A 23857-nucleotide genomic window follows, 5' to 3' on the forward strand; every position below is an offset into this window, starting at 1 on the left:
AGTGGTACTATCCTTACCTGTGGGCCAGGAGGCCAGGGTTCAAGTCCCACCTGCTTGAGGGGTGTGTCATAACATTGCTGAACAGGGTGATGAGGAAATAGCTACAAATAACCCATTACACAGGAGATATACACTGCTTAATGTAAGTAACTCCCATTTCTGAAAGGAATGAGTACTAACAGATTTTAATAGATTAAGAAAAACTATTTGCCACCAAACTGTTGAACCTTCTTCCATGTTATCGCATTTCTATCTGTGAAAGAAATGTTATTCCTCAGTTATATATCATTGCTGTTGTGCCACACTCTTAATCCTAAACTCTTTGATCCTAAACTGAGTTCTCACCATTTATTCTTTTCACCATGAAATGTAGGGTGCTCCATTGGGAGGCAGATGGACGAGGACAACAGAGAATATGATCAGGAGGGCTTGAAAGCAAGTGGAGCATTGGCAGGCAGGTCAGAAAAAGCTAAGCAGGGAGCAGTCTGAGCAGGGATCAACTGGGGAACCAGGATGAGCTGTGGCTGGTCATAAAGAAGCTCGCATTGGAAGTATATGTTCTTTGAGTTTCAATGGCTAAATGCTGTATTATAAATTAGATGTTTTGTTCCTACAGAGATTAATTATATGGCTCTATCCTATAAAGGTAAGTTGACCATGACATTGAGCAGCATTAACGTACATTTCCATTTGAAAAATGTGCTCTTCTTATGCATTCAAAACTGAAGAAATGACTGTTTTGGATTTCTGGTGATAATCTGAAGTGATTTAAATGCCCAGAGATCTTTTAAAAAAAAAACAACATCCACTTGGAGAAAAAAAGCCTCACCTGCTCCTGGATTACTTTGGTTGAAAGGTGTTGCTTAGGAAAAGAAAAGATTAACTGGGTTTTTCAGTTTCAGTAGATTCCACTTTTTACATTAACTAGCAATTGTAATTACAGTTGAGCCTATTACTCAATGCTTGGCTGAGTTTCAAAAGCTCCGGAACCACTTCTCAGCAAGGGAGGGTTCATTCACATTTTAAGACATTATTAGCGCAATTTATGTCTTTAATGCGATCAGTAAAACATATAGTTGTTTTTATAACTGACTATTATCCACACCTTTCACCGATAAAGGACAAGTAGCAAGTAATCTCTTTCAGATAATATGCCTCACTAATGTCTGGAGAGGCCAATTTGGGGAAAGCAGGTTGTACCACAATTGCCACATAAGAAGCTTCCTATGAGTTGTTGTTTCTGATGCTGATGCCACTACCAAAAATCACTGTAGCCACTAGTTATTATATTTGCAGACCACAGAAGGGGTCACCAATTTTTTCTCTGTTGGCAGCTAGTGACTCTCTGGTAAAATATCCAACGTTTAGGGTCTTTACGTCATGCCTAAAAGGGCATACCACTGATCACTGGCTCAGGCTACCGGACCGTATCGAAATTCCTTGAGTATATTACTACCATCCATTCTGCAAATGCCCAAGCTAATAAGCAGTCTCTGTTCAATGGGTGCTAACAAATGTGAAGCTCTGTCTTTGAAAGGACTGCAGCGTTTAAGGTTTTGTCAGAATATACCCATAATATACGATAGCTAGCAAAGATGTGCCCACTCAAAAGGGGTTAAAAATATTAAATGAGTTGTATAAATGAGAATTTTGTTTCCTCTTTATGACATTTGACTAACAGCTTGATCAGACTGTTACAAGTTTAATTCTTTTGAAATCACCATTTCAATCCCATGACTCATAAGGTCTGCCCGTAGTGGATATTTGGCGAGTGGCTATGGATAATTCACAAAGCATGAGTAACATAAGGGCCCATGAGAAACATGGGGAAAGTAGAGGAATTAATGGAGAAAATGGACATTGTGAGGGATATACCAAGGCCTTGGGGATGTTTGAAAACTGGGCCAGTGAAGAGAGGAGGCAGATATTTGAATGGACTGGCCCAGTTACCCACCTGGCTTTATGGTGGTTGCAGAGCTGCCTTTTGGTGTGGTAAACCTTTCTCCGTTTGACACAGCCTCCCCATAATGAGAACATGACTCTTTTAAAAAAAATAAATGAGATTGCAAGGTCAGGTTCTTTCCTGATTCAACCTTTCCACCTTTCCACGGAAATCTACTCAAGTTGACTTACATTTCATAAAGGACACTTCACTGTTCGTAAAGTCTACTTTGAGTGCAAGTACAAAATTATTCTGCATCAACATTATGTTTGTTCTGTGCATGATACAAAAGGATACCCTTCAGAAAAAGCGAAGTGTTAAGGACAAAAAACAAAAATGCATGTAAACTCTGATGGAAGCCAATTAAATTATTAAGCTCACCTTTTCTTGTGTAGGTGCAGACTAATCTGCTAAATACATCTAGAACTTTCTCTTTAATTTTCATTTTTATTTTTCAATAAAATAATGGGTTGTGCACCCCTTCATGTAATTATCCATTACATTTGTTGTTGCCGTGGGTACTGGCAGAAAATATTAAACATACTTCTTTCACTGGAATTTGCAGTGACAAAGAATGAAAACAGAGAATGTGGTGGAACACAAAAAGAAGTTATAGATTTAAAGTGATGGACAGAAAAAGCAAAGATGATAAGAGGAATTTTGTTCCCCGACAGCGAGTAGTTAGGGCATGGAAGGCGTTGCCTGGAAATGTCGTGGAGGAGGTACAGCTGAGGCATTCATGAGGGCACTGATGATTATTTGGATGGAAATGGTGTGCTATGGGGAAAAAGTAGAATTTTGGCACTAGGCTTGATGGGCAGAATGGCCTCTGTGCTGTAATAATTCTGTGGTTCTATAAAAATATTAACTACATGGCTTTCTGCCAGAAACTGCAAATTGTGCTTCAAGGCAAATGAGGAATCGGCTTGTTTTCTTAAAAATCCAATTATACACAAGATGTGGATATTTCTGACAAAGCTAGAATTTATTGCCCATCCCTAATTATCCTCAAGGTAGTGCTGAGCTGGCATCTAGAACTGCCACAGTCCATTTGGTGTAAGTACATGTACAATGCTGTTAGCAAGACGATTCTAGGATTTGAACCCCGTGATGCTAAGTAACAGAAATATATTTCCAATTCAGGATGGCTGGTGGCTTGGAGGGAAACTTGCAGGTAGTGGTTGCCATGTATCAGCTGCCCTTAAACTTTCTAGATGGTAGAGAGTTTGGTGTTGCGCACGCTGTTGTGCAGCTTGTGGATGGTATACATGGCAGGCATGTGCATTGGTAGTAGAGGAATGAATGTTGAAAGGATTAGAAAGGGTGTCAGTCAAGTAGGCTGCTTTATCCTGGATGGGTGTCAAACTTCTTGAGTGCTATTGGAATTGAACAATGGCAATGCCAATTGGCAATGGTTAGATTCTTTCTTACTGAAGATGGTCATTGCCCAGCACTAGCATGGTGCAAAGCTTCTTGCCACTTGTCAACCCAAGAGATCTAGGTACATTAGGACATGGACTGCTTCAGTGAGGGAGTTGTGAATGGTGTTGGATATTTACGATTGCACTGTGAACATCCCTACTTCTGTGCTTATGTTTGAGGGAAGATCATTGGTGAAGAAGGTTGGGTATAAGAGTCTACCCTGAAGAACTCCTGTGGACATGACATGTGGCCAAGAAGACCAGCCTTAAACAATGCAGGCATTACCCACGGTGCCAGGTATGACTCTAACCAGCTGGGAGATTTCTTCTTGATCCGCATTGATACCAAGGCTACAAAGTGTATTCAGGGGATGCTAGCAAAGCTAGAGTCAAAGGCAAAGACAGTGACCTCACTTCCTGGCTTGAGTTCAGCTCTCTTGTTCATGATTGGATCAAGATTACATCAGAGGGTGAGTGGGCCTACTGTAATCCAGACCAATGGTTAGCAAACAGGTAATGCTGAGTAAGTGGTTCATGGTAGGACTGTCAAAAACAACTTGCATCTCTTTGAGAGTGATTGAAAACAGACAGATGGGGCAATTTTCAGTTGAGTTGGATTCACCCTGCTTTTTGCAGATAGAACAAATGTAAGCAATTTTCCACATTATGTTGCAAGTGTACTGTGTGGTTCAGCACACTGTAGTTCTTGAACATAGGTCATCAGAACTACTGGTCTGTGTATTTAAAGAACTGGTTTCAAATGGATTTCCATGTTTTCTACTCAGAAACCTTTACATCGGTTCTAGAATTCATTTCATCAGCAGTTATTCAGCAGTGGAAAATCCCATGCATTTTAACTCCAGGTCAAAACCCCATCCAAATTCCTGGGAATGGGAACACTTGCATGCCATACAGTTTGCAAGGCTAACAGATCAGTGCCCCACAGTTCGACAGAGTCTCTGATTGGCACCAGACGCCATTCCAAAGGCATGGAGGAATTCTAAAGGAATATTGTCTTCAATTCCTCTAATTCCACTGCAGCATGTGTACCTCTTCATGAGTGCAATGTTTCCTCCAGGAATAATTGCCTTTTCCCAGGCAAATAATAGAGCCTCTTTTACAGATTGAGTTTTGCCCAAATTTTCCAAGGCTGAAGGTGGGTGTAAAAGAGTGAATACCAGGATAGCTTTAAACTTCTCTTGCTGTTCATCCTTTGACATAAGGACACAAGTAGGATAGTCCGCCATGGAGACAGCTGCCATACACCTGATCTTCTACGGCCTGATCCACCTCAGTTGTTATTTCATGGCCATTGTATTTTAAACCAAAGGCTTTTCAAAAAAGAATTGGCTGCAGTGTTTAATTTAACAACTTCCAGTGAGAGCAGTACAAACAAGTAAAGGTATCCTAGCAACAAGATAAATAAGGTATCTCTGCATTAACTAAGACAATGTCAATAGAAAATTTCAAAGCCCTTACATAATGAGTCAGTTCCACGCTGTGGTTTATAAAATACTGCATAAACACTTCAAAAAGAAAAGGATTGGTCACTCATGTCTGCTGAGTGAAGAATATAGAAAACAGATTTTCTGTAATATGTACAATAATGTGCTTTGAACAAATAAAACAAAATGAATGAGAATTGAAGTTCCATTGCCTTTTCTGGAAACTCACCTGCTTCCTCTACCTTTTGATTGCTTAAACCAAGGACCACCACTCTACCAGTACTATCAAGCTAGGGGATCAATCCTGGTTCAATGGACAGTGCAGGAGGGCAAGCCAGGAGTAGCACCAGGCAAATCTGAAAATGAGGTGTCAATGTAGTGAAGCTACCAGACAGGACTACATGCATACCAAGCAGCATAAGTAGTATGTGATAGACAGGCTTAAGCCATCCCGCAAACAACAGATCAGACCTAAATTCTGTTGTCCTGCCTCATCCAATTGTGAATGGTGGTGTCCAGTTAAACAAGTCACTAGAGGAGGAGACCCAAGAAAGAGCCCAGCATATTAGTATAAAAAGATAAGACTGAAGCTCTCGTATCAATCTTCAGCCATAAGTACCGAGTGGATGATCCACCTCGACCTCCTCCAATGGTTCCCCAGCATCACAGATACCAATCTTTGGCCAATTTGATTCACTCCGTGTGATATCAAGAGACAGCTGGAGTCATTGGATACTGCAAAGGCTACAGGGCCTGACAACATTCTAGAAATAATGTTGAAGACTTGTGGTCCAGAAGTTGCCACTTCCCTAGTCAAGCTCTTCCAATACAATTGCAACAGGGGCATCTACCTGGCAATGTGGAAGATTGTCCAGGTATGGCCTGTACGTAAAAAGTAGGACAAATCCAACCTATCCAATTACCTCCCCACCAGTCTACTCTTGATTATCAGTAATGTGATGGAAGGTGTCATTAGCAGTGCTATCAAGCAGCACTTGCTTAACAATAACCTGCTCAGTGACACCCAGATTGGGTTCCACCAGAGCCACTCAATACCTGACGTCATTGCAGCCTTCTTTCAAATATGGACAAAAGAGGTGAGGTGAGAGTGACAGCCTTGACACCAAGGAGCACTAGGAAAACTGGAATCAATGGGTATCAGGATCCTCTCCACTGGTTGGAGTCATACCTGGAATATGGCTGTGGTTGTTGGAAGCCAATCATCTCAGTTCCAAAACATCTCTGCAGGAGTTCCTCAGGCACTGTCCGAGATCCAATCATCTTCAGCTGTGTCATCAACAACCTTCTCACCATAAGGTCAGAACTGTTCTGAGGATCATGGGATTGTATGCATTAGAGTTTGGAAGGTTGAGGGGAGATCTAATAGAAATGTACAGATAATGCATGGCTTAAAAAGGGTGGGAGCTAGGAATTTATTTCCATTAGGTGGGGACACTAGGACCTAAGGGCACAGCCTTAGAATTAGAGGGAGTCAATTTAGAACAGGATTGGAATAGTTAGGTTGTTTTTTGATTGGCATGAACACAATGGGCAAAGGGGCTTTTCCTGTGCTGTAGATCGTTGTGAATCTGTCAGAGCCTGTTACTGTATGATCTCAGATATAATAGAAGTCAGAATGAAAGTATAATAAATACTGTTAAGTCTGAAGACAGTTCTTGACTTTACCTTCGCTATGACTAATCTGTTTTGAACCCAAACTCAGTATCAAATTAGATTCCCTACAGTGTGGAAACAGGCCCTTAAGCCCAATTAGTCCACACCGACCCTCCGAAGAATAATCCACCTCCCTCTGACTAATTTATCTAACACTATGGGCAATTTAACATTTCCAATTCACCTGACTGTACATCTTTGGACTGTGGGAGGAAACCAGAGCACCTGGAGGAAACCCACACAGACACGAGGAGAATGCGCAAACTCCACACAGACAGTCGCCCAAAGCTGGGATTGAACCTGGGACCCTGGCGCTGCGAGGCTGCAGTGCTAACCACTGTGCCATCGTGCCACCTCCAATACACAACATAAAGGTGGTTTCTAAGTGGGATACACAATCGAGAAAGGAAACCTGACTGGAACTATTGTGGCAATCATTCCCTCTTACTGGGTCAAAATCTTGGAACTCCCATGCTAACAGCACTATGGGTGCACCTACCCCCAAAAGACTCTAGTGGTTCAACAAGCCAGCTCACTATCGCCTTCTCCAGGGCAATTATGGATGGGCAATAAATATTGGCTCAAACAGCAAAGCCCACAGCCTATGAATAAATAAAATTAGACGTTGATAACCAATTGACTAATAAGTCAATAGAATTCCTTGTCGAAATTCCTCAAAATATGAAGAAAAGATTCTCTATGATTAAATTGTTGTATATTTGCTAAGAAAGTAACCATGTTCAGAAATTTCCTGGTATTTGTGTTGTTGAAGATTGGACTTTAGTTTGGGTATTCACATCAGAATCCTGAAGAATTCCTGACATAAATGTTTTGAAATTGTCTAGGAGGTTTCAACTATGCATGAGTGGATTTCCACTGCACAGGAACTAATGCAAATTCTCTGACTTAATGTTATACCATGAACGAGTAAATGATTAGCAAGCATAAGTGAACGAAGCACCACATCCCAGCCTAATTATACCCTCTCCTTACTTGGTCCAACTAGCTCCCAACTTCACCCCACCAGATCTGACTATTTCTCCATCAAGTACCCACTTGAGTTCCAACATGACTACACACCCACCAACCCCTCACTTACTAATAGATTTGAGAATTTTTTTAAACCTACGTGAATATGGAAACTTACACAGGCAGGGTCAACACGATCAGCATTGAAACTGACCAGAAGATCCAGACCATTTCAGTTAACTGGAGAACACCATTTTCACAGATAAAATTATCTTAGTGACTGGTAGTGTGGTGTCAATTTAGTGTTAGCAGTCAGTGGGTTGATACAATGAGTTGTCATAGATACAACAATCTAGACTAGCATCGACACTGCACCTCACAACAGAAACATGTCATTATAATCAGACAGCATGAGGGAATGAATCTGTTTATTCTGATGCTCAATTCCCAAAGTCTTTATCACTAGCTGCTTGCACCATCAGTTAAAGCAAGTTAATATGTTGAGGAATGTACTCAAAATCATCTTTCTGCAACAGTCGGTTACACAGCTCATGCTTCTCTTTTAAATTATAGACAGACACCCGGTATAAATTAAAATACACACTAAAATAATTTGCTTTTTCACTATTTTCTCCATAAAATTTGTAAATAAACACTTAGTAATTCTAACACTTCCCCATGGCTTTGGCTGTACAGTTTTAATTCAGAAAGGAAAGGCTGGGGTAATTATGCTGGAGAGTTGGGAGAAAAATTATTTGAAAGATGGGCTGAAGTTTATTAAACATTAGTCCACTGGAAGAACATTACCCATAAATCCCTGCAGAATCATTAGCGCAAAAACAGCTAATCATTAATGGGTGTAGACAGATCTAGTTTAAGTGTTGATAGTTGACAGATCATTGAACCATGTAAAATTCATGCTAAATAAAACTGTAGGGAATGGCTACAGTGAATACGCAATGACAAAACCAGAAGAAAATTCCCTATAATTGGTGCTGATAGAAGTTGCATCTTATTACTGTACAAGAAAATGGTCATTAAATAATCTCTGTCTAGAAAGCTCTAATTTTATTTTATTTTTCAAGCCATTATTTAAAATCAACAACGTAATTAGTGCAACATTTCAATGAAATCCATTACTTGCTATGCACCTAATAACACATTTCCAAATATATAAACATGTAAATCTGAAAGACCTCACAATATTTTGCATTCTCTTATCTACAATTACTTATTTCTATCATCTTATTTTCCAATATACAATTGAGTGACTTTAAATTATTGTATTTTCCTTACCTGCATGCTTGAAAAAGTGGTGGTATTAGATTTTTTTCTTCTTTCAACCTTCAAATTCATCTGGTTGTTGCAAACCTACCATATTACGGCTATTCCCAAATTATACATTCATAACCAGCAGGACTCTTGCAGTAGCAAGTCACCCCCGACAGGCACTCACACAGACTGCTGTGCTCAATTATAAGACCATAAACATGATATACATGATTGCTGTGCTCGAAAAGCAGATAAACTGAATAATTCTCATCATCAGAACCATTTGCCGTATCGTTACCTATGGCAATGGCTTTCAAGGTACTGTATTTATTTTTTTGTACATCTGGTTTCCTAAACAATGGGTTTGTTTCTGGTGAACAAAAAGCTCCATTATCTCATTTCACAACATAGACTGTCTTCCAAAATACAAGTTGGAATTACAGGCCATGTCTCAGATTTCTGTGTTTGGTATGATTTGCTTTAAAGCAGTAACAACAGTAAATTGAGTGCTTTGTGGTAATGACACTGGGGACAGAAACTGATCATCTCCCCCAGTGGTTCAGTCAGCAAGTGCACTGTCCAGTGTACAAAGCAATAGTGTAACAACTTGCATTTACACAGTGCCAATAACAGCAAAGTCTCTCAACAAGAATGAACAAATAATGAAACTGAGCCATATGAGCTATCAGCATTGGTGACCAAAAGCTTAGTCAAGAACATAGGTTTTCAGAGGGCATCTAACTGGAACAGAGGAAGCTGAAGAGGGAGAGAGATTGATGGGAGGAATTTCAGAGGTTAAGCCCAAGGCAGGGAAAGTCTAGCATCCCATTCTCCAAAAAGCAAGCCAAGTGAAATGACGCTTCACAGGCCAGCATCCCATCACCAATTACTCTTTATTTACCAATGCATAGCCTTTGACAATAACACTGACTCTCACTGATTCAGTCATTCAGCAACTCAATGTCCCTGACATTCACCCCTTTTATTGAAATCAGCCAGGACTCCCTAATTGGATTAGATAAACAGCCCCAATCAAGGAACTCATTCTATGAGATCCATCTGGCTGACCTCATTACAATCACTACATTGAGAAATTCTATTTATATATACTTTATGGATAAATTGAGATACAAAACCTTACTTGAAAAATAAATGTATTCCTGTTGATTTATTTGCAATGTTGCTATTTTAAGTCTACTGACAAAAAAGGAATTCTAACTCAAACTGATCTCCTCAATCAGTCATTCTCAAACCAGAATACATGATGAGTTCAGAAGGACTTGCCTAACTTAAAAGCCATGGACGCATGCCCAAAGGTGAGCACATCGTGGTTTTAACACAGCATACTCGAATGCCTGCTGATTGTTCGTCACTGGGTCTATCAGAGCTGCCTGTCGAATCTAACAGATTAAAACAATGTTTGATTTTGAAGTGTAGGAATCCCCATACAGACCAATACATTAAAGAAATTCATATTGAAAGGATGACAATAGGATTTTATGAATAAATAAAAGTAACCAAATACTGGACTATTTTACCAAATTGAATACCTCAAGTAAAAATGTTTTGGGAGTCCTGGAAGAAGGATCTCTTCTCATGTAAATGACGATGTGAAATTTATTTATATATACACATTTGTCCTGTAGGGGTCTGTTCCAGGGACATGAGTTCAAATCCCACCACAGTAGATGGTGGAATTTGAATTCAGTAAAAATGTGAAATTAAGAGAATAATGATGACCATGAATCCATTGTTGATTGTCAGGTAAAACCCAGTTAGTTCACTAATGCCTATCATCTGGCCTACACATGGCTCCTCACCCACAGCAATGCAGCTGACTCTTAACTGCTTTCTGGGCAGTTAGAGGTGGACAATAAATGTTGGCCTGGTCAGTGACACCCTCATCTTTTTAAAATTGGCTTGATTAGCTGAATTTAGTTAATAATTTCGCTGAATTAGTCTGCTAGTGTTTCTTAGAAGAAAGTGAGCACTGCAGATGCTGGAGGTAAGAGTCGACAGTGTGATACTGGAAAAGCACAGCAGGTCAGGCAGTATCCGAGGAGCAGAAGAATTGACATTTCGGGCACAAGCCCTTCATCAGGATTCCTGATAAAAGGGCTTGTGCCCAAAACGTCGATTCTCCTGCTCCTCGGATGCTGCCTGGCCTGCTGTGTTTTTCCAGCGCCACACTCTCGACTCTGCTTGTCGGTCACCTGATGCTATAAAGTCAAAGCCTGGTCCAGCACAATTCAAGATGGATGTTATTTCTAAAGGAACAAAACAATCATTAATTTCGCATAGCCTTTCTTCAGTTAAAGTAAAATAGTTTTGTACAAAGCTTTTACACAAATCAATGGAAAACATCTGCAAGATTTATTACAGTCTAGATAGACAGAAAACTGGTCAAGATGACCTCAGGTACTACAATGGTAGCACTACATTTGTAACTTCTATTTTCAAGAACACTTTGTAAACCACTGGCAGGAAATATTGTTACTATCATTTAAATATCATTCATTTACATGATGTTTCTCCAAGGTTTTTTACTGCTGTTGACAAACTATGGACCAGTGCAGACCAGGCAATACTTTGTCTCTGTAAACATGCAGGGGAAGTATGGCTTCACAAATAAGGTCACAATGTCTAGTTGCTAGAGGGTGTTTTGTGCACATTTTGTTACACAGTTTACCAGTTATCTTTCCAACATCTCTGCCTTCCACACTCCACAGCTCCACCTAGTGATAGTGAATTCTGGCTGAGGGATCCATCTCAAATGGCAGTATTCATTTCAGACCCACAGTAAATGTCAGGAAGGCATTCTACCAAGCAGACCTTCACAACAGAGTATTTTCTATCCTTATCCAACAACCACAGACTTACACTTATCAGCTACTGTTTAACTGGATTGTGAAAAACTGAATGACTGGATGAATTTTGCTTTTTATACTGGCACATCTCAGGGTTAGACCAGCTAATCCAGCGTAAATAATCAAACATGGGAAATCTCTCCTCAATGGGGGTCATTCTCACATTAGACAATCTATTTAACAACAGTTTGCATCTTCAGCCAGAAGTGCCAAGTGGTTGATCCACCTTGGCTTTAATCTGTACAACATCATCAGCTACCTATTAAAGTAAGAAACAGATCTGTGAAACAAATAATTTATAGCATAGTTAGATAATTACAATGCAATGAAAATAAATAATTAGTTGACTCCATTTCTTACACTTCACTATAGCACAAGATGTCCTTCTTCTCAGAACCTCTGACATCTTGAAATGTGTCCATATTACACAGGATGTGGTGCTGGATGTCTTAAAACACATAAACGTCGATAAGCCCTCAGGATCTTAACTGGTGCACCCTAGAACTCTGTGGGCCGTTGGGTAAGTGATTGCTGGGCCCCTTGTCTGAGAGATTTGTATCATCAATAATCACAGGTGAGGTGTCGGAAGACTGGAGGTTGGCTAATGTGGTGCCACTATTTAAGAAACATGGTAAGAAAAAGCCAGGGAACTATAGACCAGTGAGCCTGACATCGGTGGTGAGCAAGCTGTTGGAGGGAATTCTGAGGGACAGGATTTCCATGTATTTGGAAAGGCAAGGACTAATTAGTGATCGCCATCCTGGTTTGTGCATGGGAAATCATGTTCCACTAACTTGATTGAGTTTTTTGAAGAAGTACCAAAGAAGATTGAGGGTGGTAGAGTGGTGGACATGATCTATATGGGCTTCAGTAAGCAGTTCAGCAAGGTTCCTCATGATAGACAGGTTAGCAAGGTTAAATAACATGGAATACAGGGAGAAATAGCCATTTGGATTAAGAACTGGTCAGAGACAGAGGGTGGTGGTGGAGGGTTGTTTTTCAGACTGGAGGCCTATGACCAGCAGTGTGCTTTTCATCATTTATATAAATGATTTGGATGTGAACATAGAAGATATGGTTTGTAAGTTTGCAGATGACTTCAAAATTGGAGGGGCAATGGACAGTGAAGAAGATTACCTCAGGGTACAACGCGATTTTGATTAGATGGGCCAATGGACTGAGGAGTAGCAGATGGAGCTTAATTTAGATAAATGTGAGGTGCTGCATTTTGGAAAGGCAAATTAGGGCAGGACTTATACACGTAATGGTAAGGTCCTGGGGAGTATTGCTGAACAGAGACACCTTGGAGTGCAAGTTCATTGTATCTTGAAAGTAGAGTTGCAGATAGATAGGATAGTGAAGAAGGCGTTTGGTATGCTTGCCTTTATTGGTCAGAAGGTTGAGTATAGGAGTTGATAGGTCATGTTGAGGCTATACAGGACATTGGTTAGACCACTTTTGGGACACTGCGTGCAGTTCTGGTATCCCTGCTATGGGAAGGATGCTGTGAAACTTGAAAGGGTTCAGAAAAGCTGAACAAGGATGTTGCCGGGGTTGAACGGTTTGTGCAAGAGAAAGGGGCTGAATAGGCTGGGGCTGTTTTCCCTGGAGCGTTGGAGGTGGAGGGGTGACCTTAAAGAGGCTTATAAAATCATGAGGGGCATGGATAGGGTCAATAGCCAAAGTCGATAGCAACGGTAGTAGATTCGCCAAGTTTAAGTGCATTTAAGTCATCATTGGACAGGCATATGGATGTACATGGAATAGTGTAGGTGGGATGGGCTTCAAATTAGTATGACAGGGCAGTGCAACATTGAGGGCCGAAGGGCCTGTACTGCGCTGTAATGTTCTATGTTCTATGTCTTTTCCCCGGGGTGGGGGAGTCCAAAAAGTAGAGGGTACAGGTTGAAGGTGAAAGGAGAAAAGTTTGAAAGGGACTTAAGGGGCAACTTTTTCACACAGAGGCTAGTGCATATATGGGATGACCTGCCAGAGGAAGTGGTGGAAGTTAGTACAACTACAACATTTAAAAGACATCTGGATGCGTATACGAATAGGAAGGGTTTAGAGGGATATGGGTTGAGAGTATGTTGTTGGAAAAGCACAACAGGTCAAGCAGCTTCTGAGGAACAGGAAAATCGATGTTTTGGGTTAGAGCCCTTCATCAGGAATGAGGCTGGGAGCCTCTCCACCCCTGAGGCTCCCAGCCTCATTCCTGATGAAGGGCTCTGGCCCAAAATGTCAATTTTCCTGCTCCTCGGATGCTGCTTGACCTGCTGTGCTTTTCCAGCAACACACTCTCAACTCTGATCTCCAGCATCTGCAGACCTCACTGTCTCCTTAGAAGGATATGGGCCAGTGCTGGCAAATGGGACTAGATTAGTTGAGGATATCTGGTCAGCATGGAGGACTTGGACCAAAGGGTCTGTTTCCATGCTGCACGATTCTTTGTCTCTATGACTTTAGTTACTTGAAAAAGATAAAAACAATGACTGCAAATGCTGGAAACCAGAGTCTAGATTAGAGTGGTGCTCGAAAAGCACAGCAGTTCAGGCAGCATCCAGCACCACTCTAATCTAGACTTTAGTTACTTGAAGCAAGCATTCCTCTTTTTAAAATCAAACTTGCAATTGTTGACTTGCTTTCTATCCATTTTGTTTCAGAGATCCCTTTGCTCCCCAACGCTTCTTATTTTGCAAGCAAGGTCAATCCTTAGCATTTTCTCAATAGCACTCTATCAGGTGAGCACTATCCCAAAAAGAATAGTTATTTTTCAGCTCTCAAAAGGCAAATATTGCCCAAAATGCCCCTTGCACAGAATTTCCTTCAGAAAGTTACTCTAAGCACAATCCCACATCAAATGCTTCCACTGGTGCCAATGTTTCCAAAGCTAGAGTACTTGTAAGCACTCTTCTTGGTTTCTCACGGTAAAGAATATTTTCCACTTTCACCCATCAAGAATGTGACAGACTCAGCTGCACATGAATATCTATATGATTATCACTTAAAAAGAGCTAATTTCATATCTTTTAGATCACCCAAGCTTGGAACCTGGAGTTACAATTCTCCAAACTTAATGATTTATTTTCCTTCAAAACGTCCTCAACTATATCATATTTCATCATAGTACTAAGTCTCAGTATTTAACTGACATTATATTTTGTCTAAATATGTTGTTAATATCATTATCTATTCAAGCCTATTAACTGCTGTGTTTCTGTGACTACTTCATCTGAGTTATCATGATACTATTAATCCTTTCTAGGAATGACTGTCAATTCAAATTTACTCCCATCTTATTCTAACATCAGCTTTCCAATCTTACCACTGTATCTTACCTATAAACAACCACACATAATCCTCAAAACCTTCCCATTGAAAATCACCAACACATATCAGAAAGATGTGGTGACCTTCTCTTGATGGTACTTTGCCGAGTCAGCTTTTCAGCTGCTTACAGCCTACCTTCAACAAGGTAGGAATTATTGAGAAATACTACACCCTGCATGCATCACTCAATCCATGTTTTTCCTTTGTGCCAATCAACCAACATTCTCATTAATAGGAGGATAAGGGAGCTGAGAAAATTTTAGGACTACTTTATTTGCAACAGGAGAGTCCTCTCTGACATTTTCACCACAACTGCCTCTTTGAAACTCCAAGCCACAAATCTTACTATCACCTTACTTGCCCCATTTGGGACCACTTCTTCCAACATTTTAAAGTTCTGTTGCCAGTACATGATGATTCCCCTGGGGTCAATTTCAGACATGCTCTGGAAACTTGCAACGAGTTTTCTAGCTTTCCACAGTTTTACCATGATTTTGCAAATCACTAGCTCTCATCTCTTGGAGAAAGTGAGGACTGCAGATGCTGGAGATCAGAGTCGAGAACGTGCCGCTGGAAAAGCACAGCAGGTCAGACAGCATCCGAGGAGCAGGAGAATCGACATTTGAGATATAGCCCTTCCTAAAGAAGGGCTTGTGCCCGAAACGTCGATTCTCCTACTCCTCAGATGCTGCCTGACCTGCTTTGCTTTTCCAGCATCAGCTCTCATCTCTTGTCCATCATCTTGAATGAATAGCCAATGTTTGATTGCCTGCTAGCTTTCCCTGCTGCATCCTTACTATGTTTGCGTTGTTTTATCGACTAGCCTCTTTTGGGGCTTAGAACAGTAGTTCTTTGGGAAACATGATCCTATCCTGTGCATCACTATCACTTTGCCCACCATCAGTCAAGCACCAACTCTATCTCTTCTGTTGCTTTTACCTTTCAAACAAATGAATATGTTGCTCAAATTCCATAAATTTATAATCAATCCCAATTAACCCAGATGAAAGCAGTTCAATAGTTTGATTACCATGTTGGAGAATTACTGCATTCCCTTCACACAGATCTTTCAATTCTTTCTGACTTTCTCTTTCGTAACATAATAAATCTGCAGGATTAAAGTTTATCTCTCATGGTCTTATACAGTGCCAAATGGCTCATCAATTTGTCTCTGAGAATTCTTCCTTGGTGGGTGTCCTACTCCCTGTATGTAGGGCATTGTATACACAGAAAAACATTGAAATCACTTGTCATTCCTTCTTATGATTAATCATAGAAGGTATATTTGGATTTCTCCCATACCAACTAATACCCTAAACCACCTGAAGTGAATTCTTCATATAGAATGCGTGTGTCAGGGCAGGTTTGTTTTTCCATTTAGTTGGTCAGCTAAAATCTTGTGAAGCATGTCATCAGTCATTGCAGGATTTCTTTCACTAAAGGCAGTGAGCCTGAAGCATGGAGAGATAAGCTACAGGAGGGTGAGGGTGGGGAGAAAGTAGCATAGAGTACAATGGGTGAGTGGGGAGGGGATGAAGGTGATAGGTCTAGGAGGAGAGGGTGGAGTGGATAGGTGGAAAAGAAGAAAGGCAGGTAGGACAAGTCCAGACAAGTCATGGGGACAGTTACTGAGCTGCAAGTTTAGAACTAGGGTGGGGGAATTGGAAATGAGGAAACTGCTGGAGTCCACATTGATGCCCTGGGGTTGAAGTATTCCGAGGCGGAAGATGAGGCGTTCTTCCTCCAGGCGTCTGGTGCTGAGGGAGCGGCGGTGAAGGAGGTCCAGGACCTCCATGTCCTCGGCAGAGTGGGAGGGGGAGTTAAAATTTTGGGCCACGGGGCGGTGTGGTTGATTGGTGCAGGTGTCCTGGAGATGTTCCCTAAAGCGCTCTGCTAGGAGGCGCCCAGTCTCCCCAGTGTAGAGGAGACCGCATCGGGAGCAACGGATACAATAAATGATATTAGTGGATGTGCAAGTAAAACTTTGATGGATGTGGAAGGCTCCATTAGGGCCTTGGATAGAGGTGAGGGAGGAGATGTGGGTGCAGGTTTTACAGTTCCTGCGGTGGCAGGGGAAAGTGCCAGGATTGGAGGGTGGCTTGTTTGGGGGCATGGACCTGACCAGGTAGTCGCAGAGGGAACGGTCTTTGCGGAAGGCGGAAAGAGGTGGGGAGGGAAATATATCCCTGATAGTGGGGTCTGATTGGAGGTGGCGGAAATGTCGGCGGATGATTTGGTTTATGCAAAGGTTGGTAGGGTGGAAGGTGAGCACCAGGGGCGTTCTGTCCTTGTTACGGTTGGAGGGGTGGAGTCTGAGGGCGGAGGTGCGGGATGTAGACGAGATGCGTTGGAGGGCATCTTTAAACACGTGGGAAGGGAAATTGCGGTCTCTAAAGAAGGAGGCCATCTGGTGTGTTCTGTGGTGGAACTGGTCCTCCTGGGAGCAGATCCGGAGGAGACGGAGGAATTGGGAATATGGGATGGCATTTTTGCAGGAAGTAGGGTGGGAAGAGGTGTAATCCAGGTAGCTGTGGGAGTCGGTGTCACTGACATTTTTAAAAACCCACCGACTCCCACAGCTACCTGGATTACACCTCTTCCCATCCTACCTCTTACAAAAATGCCATCCCATATTCCCAATTCCTCCGCCTCCACCGTATCTGCTCCCGGGAGGACCAGTTCCACCACAGAACACACCAGATGGCCTCCTTCTTTAGAGACCGCAATTTCCCTTCCCACGTGTTTAAAGATGCCCTCCAACGCATCTCGTCTACATCCCGCACCTCCGCCCTCAGACTCCACCCCTCCAACCGTAACAAGGACAGAACGCCCCTGGTGCTCACCTTCCACCCTACCAACCTTTGCATAAACCAAATCATCCGCCGACATTTCCGCCACCTCCAAACAGACCCCACTACCAGGGATATATTTCCCTCCCCACCTCTTTCCGCCTTCCGCAAAGACCGTTCCCTCCGTGACTACCTGGTCAGGTCCACACCCCCCTACGACCCACCCTCCAATCCTGGCACTTTCCCCTGCCACCGCAGGAACTGTAAAACCTGCACCCACATCTCCTCCCTCACCTCTATCCAAGGCCCTAAAGGAGCCTTCCACATCCATCAAAGTTTCACCTGCACATCCACTAATATCATTTATTGTATCCGTTGCTCCCGATGCGGTCTCCTCTACATTGGGGAGACTGGGCGCCTCCTAGCAGAGCGCTTTAGGGAACATCTCCAGGACACCCGCACCAATTAACCACACCGCCCCGTGGCCCAACATTTCAACTCCCCCTCCCACTCTGCCGAGGACATGGAGGTCCTGGGCCTCCTTCACCGCTGCTCCCTCACCACCAGACGCCTGGAGGAAGAACGCCTCATCTTCCGCCTCGGAACACTTCAACCCCAGGGCATCAATGTGGACTCCAACAGTTTCCTCATTTCCCCTTCCTCCACCTCACCCTAGTTCTAAACTTGCAGCTCAGTAACTGTCCCCATGACTTGTCTGGACTTGTCCTACCTGCCTATCTTCTTTTCCACCTATCCACTCCACCCTCTCCTCCTAGACCTATCACCTTCATCCCCTCCCCACTCACCCATTGTACTCTATGCTACTTTCTCCCCACCCCCACCCTCCTCTAGCTTATCTCTCCACGCTTCAGGCTCACTGCCTTTATTCCTGATGAAGGGCTTTTGCCCGAAACGTTGATTTCGAAGCTACTTGGATGCTGCCTGAACTGCTGTGCTCTTCCAGCACCACTAATCCAGAATCTGGTTTCCAGCATCTGCAGTCATTGTTTTTACCTTCTTTCACTAAGTCCATTGCTGAAGGGATTTTTGACTACTATGTTCATAACTTCAATCTTCATAGTCTAAGTTCATCAATGGCAAAATCCCTCTCCATGATCAGTTTAGAATTTAGCCAATGCCCCAGAATCATCCCTATCCATTTTTCCATGTTTTTTTTCACAATTATTCTTTTGTCTTGACCATATATTACCGTCAAAACATAATCTGTTACCCTGTCTATGAAATATGGAATGAAAATGTTTCTATCCTTGGCCACACCTTTACATCTATAGCCTCTGCTTTATTAAAGTCTCATGCTAATGCAAGATTTATAATAAACCTTTTGCATATACCACATATTTAAGCACCTCTCCAAGAGGTAATGTGTACATCATTGAACATGCCTGCAACTTGGAGTAGGATTTTTAATCTGTGATGACAGGGATGAGAAAATTGCCAATGTAACTTTAAAATGATTTTTTGTCCACTTTCAATTTCTATCATTTGACTCCATTAACACTTCTCTATCATTCTGACTATTGATGCTCGGTTTTGTTAAAAGGATGCAATTACATATTGATTGAATAAATTATAAATCTACTGCCTTTCCAAAGCTAAATGCCTTATAATGTTCCATACATAATTTTAATTGTGCTTTTTTTTATGAATGGCTTGTTCACTAGAAACTACATCAAAAGAACAAAGTAGCTTACTCCAGCTATTCCGCAGAGAATTATCATTCTTTTCCGTGACTTTCACATGTTGTCCACTCTGAACGTGAACTTTCGGATTCTTTGCACTCACCTTGATCTTTACTATGAAATGAATCTAATTCATTTTTCAATCAATCTATTTCACATCCAATGGAATCACACCCTGACAATTTATGTTTGACTTCAGACTTCCTTCTAAAAAAAAACTGCAATTCAAACCCTCTGTCTGAAAACAAATTGTTGTTAGTTTCCAATCTTCACTTTGAAGCAACAACCGCCCTTATCATTTTAAATAGATCCAGGCCAGATAGTGAACTACAACACAAAATGGTTTTCCTTGGTCAATGACACAACAAATGTCTCAAACTTAACTACTACAGTGTTCCAGCAGTACAATCCTTATGTGTCCTTAGTCAAACAACACCCATCACCTGTGGGTCCTGAACAAGATAAGCCACCAACCTTTAAATGATTTATGCCTCAGTTCTCACTGTATAAAAGTATTCACCTACTTCAACATAGTGATTCAAATATGAAATGTCCAATAAAACAAAATGACAGCTCTTCTTGTTCATTTTAACTGTCATACCAGGTACCAATGCAACAGGCCAATTGGAATACAAATCATTCATGAAAAAAAATCTTGAAAATCAATTAAATGTTCAGTAACCAGCTGGTTACATTACTGACGTCTTCAGACAAGCTTGTATTAAGAACTAGTGCACTGATTCTAATTCTATATTGATTGATTATTGCTTTTCAATATCTTTATTTTATTTTCCCTTTAGATAGCATTTTTCCTCTAATAGAAATTTAGCAAAGTCACTTAACTATAACACATTAAGCTAATACACTGTTAGCACTTTGATTAGCTAACTTGGCTAGGTGACTGCTTTACAATGTGAAGTGATGTTAATAGTGTGGGTTCAATTCCTCCAGTAGATGAAATTACTCCTCACCTGAGGCATGGTGACCTTCAGGTTAAACTAACATTAATTGTTTTCTCCAATGACGGAGCCCCATGGTTCAGTAACACAATGGTGACTTTACCTTTTATATTTTTGAAGGTGATGGGAAAATAGTCTCTTCAACTTCTGAATTATTAAATCCTAACCAGAGGCAGGTGAAGTGTAAAGGGATAGGCTTTTGTTTGAATAGGATTGGCTTGCAAAGGGGTTTGGATTACAAAATTGAATTTGTTTATAATGGAGAAAAAAGGTTGTAAAAGAGAGTACGTGATGCAATTCTTTAAAATACTGAGAGCTAAGATCCAGTAAATGTAAATGTGATTTTGGTGAGAACAGCTTAAAGCAGATCATTACACAACCTGATTCTGAAGCTGAGCAGAGTGAGACACCTACTGGACATTTGATGGTATACAGAATTCCACTCTCATTCAATGGCAAAATCCTATTAAAAAGGGACCTCATTCTTATATTCTGAAATAATTTAAAATATAATGGATAAGAATGGAGCTTGACAAGTGGCGTTGCTGGGAATTGTTTAGAAGCAGAAATTGGGTTCTATCAGACTTGAATTAATCACGCAGCTCTCTGTCTCAGAGAGATGGCGACAGTATAAATGTAACCTTAGATCAGGGAAGTAGTCTTTAAGCCTTGTTGGGAAGCTAGAGGAATGGCATAGCAATCCTGCATGGGAGTCTATGACAGATGCTCAACAAGTTTTAACAGCTGAGCCTCTCGACAATGCCACTGGTCAGACTCATTTGAGGCAGAAGGGAACAGTTGGCCAAAAGAGAGACCTGGAGAATGAAGCCACTGCAGCAACAAAGAGTGATGGGTAACTGCAGGGATGGGGTGGTGCAGTTGTGATGGTTTTGTGACTGAGTACCAGGTTTCACATTGAGAATTCCCTCCATCATGTTGTGTGGCACTATCACCATGCTAAACTCAAGACCGGGCATCTGAGGTGCTATGGACCATCGATAGCAGCAAAATTGTACTCCAGCACAATCTGTAACCTCATGGCCCAGCATATTTCCCCACTCAAACATTACCATCAAACTCGGGGATCAACCCTGGTTCATTGCAGAGTGCAGAAGGGCATGCCAGGATCAGCACCAGACATACCTAAAAATGAGGTGTCAACCTGGTGATGCTACCAAACAGGACAACTCGCATGCCAAACAGCATAAGCAAGTGATAGACAGTGCTAAGTGATCCCACAACCAATATATTAGATCTAAGCTCTGCAGGCCTGCCAATTCCAGTCACGAATGGTGGTTGACAATTAAACTGGAAGAGGAGGATCTACAAATATCCCCATCCTCAATGATGGGAGAGGCCAGCACATGAGTGCAAAAGATAAGGTTGAAGTATTCTCAACAATTTGCAGCCAACAGTGCCGAGTGGATGATTCAGCTCGGCCTCCGCCAATGGTCTCCAGCATTATAGATTCCAGCCTTCAACCAATTCAATTCACTCAATAGGATATCAAGAAATGGTTAGAGGCACTAGATACTGCAAAGCCTAGGGACCTTGACAACATTTCAGCAATACTACTGAAGACTTGTGCTCCAAAACTTACCACTCCTCTAGACAGTCTCATCCAGTACAGTTACATCACTGGCATCTACCTGACAATGTGGAAAAAGCAGGGAAAATCCAAAACAGCCAATTACCACTCCATCGGTCTACTCTTGATCACCAGTAAAGTGATGGAAGATGCCATCAACACCGCTATTAAGCAGCACCTGCTCAGCAATAACCTGCTCAGTGATACCCAGTTTTGGGTTTGAACAGGGCCACTCAGCTCCAGACCTCATTACAGCCTTGGATCAAACATGGACAAAAGAGCTGAATTCCGGACATGAGGTGAGAGTGACAGCCCTTGACATCAAGGCCACATTCAACCAAGCGTGGCATTAAGGAGCCCTAGCAAAATTGGAAACAATGGGTATTAAGAGCCAAATTCTCCTCTATTTGGAGTCATACATGGCATGTAGGAAGATTGTGGTTGTTGGAGGTAAGTCAGTTCCAGGACATCTCTGTAGGTGTGCCTCAGGGTAGTGTCCAAGGCCTAACCATCTGCAGCCACTTCATCAATGACCTTTTCTCCATCATAAGGTCTGAAGTGGGAAGGTTCACAGATGATTGCACAATATTCAGCACCATTCATGACTCCTCAGATACTAAAACAGTCCATGTTCAAATTTAACAAGATCTAGACAAAATCAAGGCTTGGACTGACAAGTGGCAAGTAACATTTGTGCCAAAAAAATGTCTGGCAATGACCATTTCTAATAAGAGACAATCTAATCATCACCCCTTGACATCTGATGGTGTTATCATCACTGAATCCCTCACTACCAGCATCCTTGGGGTTACCATTAACCAGAAACTCAACTGAACTCACCACATGGGCGGCACGGTGGCACAGTGGTTAGCACTGCTGCCTCACAGTGCCAGAGACCCGGGTTCAATTCCCAGGCAACTCTCTCTGTGTGGAGTTTGCACATTCTCCCCGTGTCTGCGTGGGTTTCCTCCGGCTGCTCCGGTTTCCTCCCACAGTCCAAAGATGTGCCGGTCAGGTGAATTGGCCATGCTAAATTGCCCGTAGTGTTAGGTAAGGGGTACTTGTTGGGCCGAAGGGCCTGTTTCCACACTGTAAGTAATCTAATCTTAACATAAACACAGTGGCTACAAGAGCAGATGAGAGGCTAGGAATACTGCAGTGAGTAACTCACCTCCTGACTCGTCAAAGCCTGTCCACCATTTACAAGGCACAAGTCAGGAATGTGATGGAATACTCCCCATTTGCCCGGATGAGTATAGCTCCAATAATACTCCAGAAGCTTGACCCCATCCAGGAAAAAACAGCCCACTTGAGTGGCACTACATCCATGAACATCTGCTTCCTCCACCACTGACACTCAGTGGCAGCACCATGTGCACCAGCATAATTCACCACAGATCCTTAGATAGCACCTTACCAAACCCAAAATCACTTCCATCTAGAAGGACAAGAGCTGATACATGAGAACACCACTACCTGCAAGTTCCCCTCCAAGGCACTGACCATCCTGGCTTGGAAGTATTTCGCCCTTTCTTCACTGTAGCTGGGTCAAGATCCTGAAACTCCACTCTCCACCAAGGACATCATGAGTCAACCACTACATGGACTGTAGTGGTTCAAGAAGGTAGCTCACAACCATTACCTTCTCAAAGCAACTAGGGATGTGAAATAAATCTTGGCCAGCCAGCGAAGTCCACATCTCAAGAGCAAACATTTTATTAGAAGTTGTGCATTCTCTACAAGATATTTGTTAAACAGTTTGAAAGAGGACTGATCAATTATCTTATTGAAACAAAATATAATTAATTATCTTGCTTGTAATAGGTTTGTAAACTGCAAGGTAAACAGTGCATGATTTAGTGGCAGTTGCGTGGCTACTGGCGCAAACAAGTTATAGACAG

General features: G+C 42.0%; 1 protein-coding gene across 1 annotated transcript in view; it reads right to left on the minus strand.

Annotated features, from left to right (window-relative positions):
- wdr95 (WD40 repeat domain 95) overlaps positions 1-23857 on the minus strand; it is a 131090-nt gene that overhangs the window by 98691 nt on the left and 8542 nt on the right. The window lies entirely within an intron of this gene.

This window comes from Chiloscyllium punctatum, chromosome 9 (assembly GCF_047496795.1).
Source record: "Chiloscyllium punctatum isolate Juve2018m chromosome 9, sChiPun1.3, whole genome shotgun sequence".
Taxonomy (NCBI): Eukaryota; Metazoa; Chordata; class Chondrichthyes; order Orectolobiformes; family Hemiscylliidae; genus Chiloscyllium; species Chiloscyllium punctatum.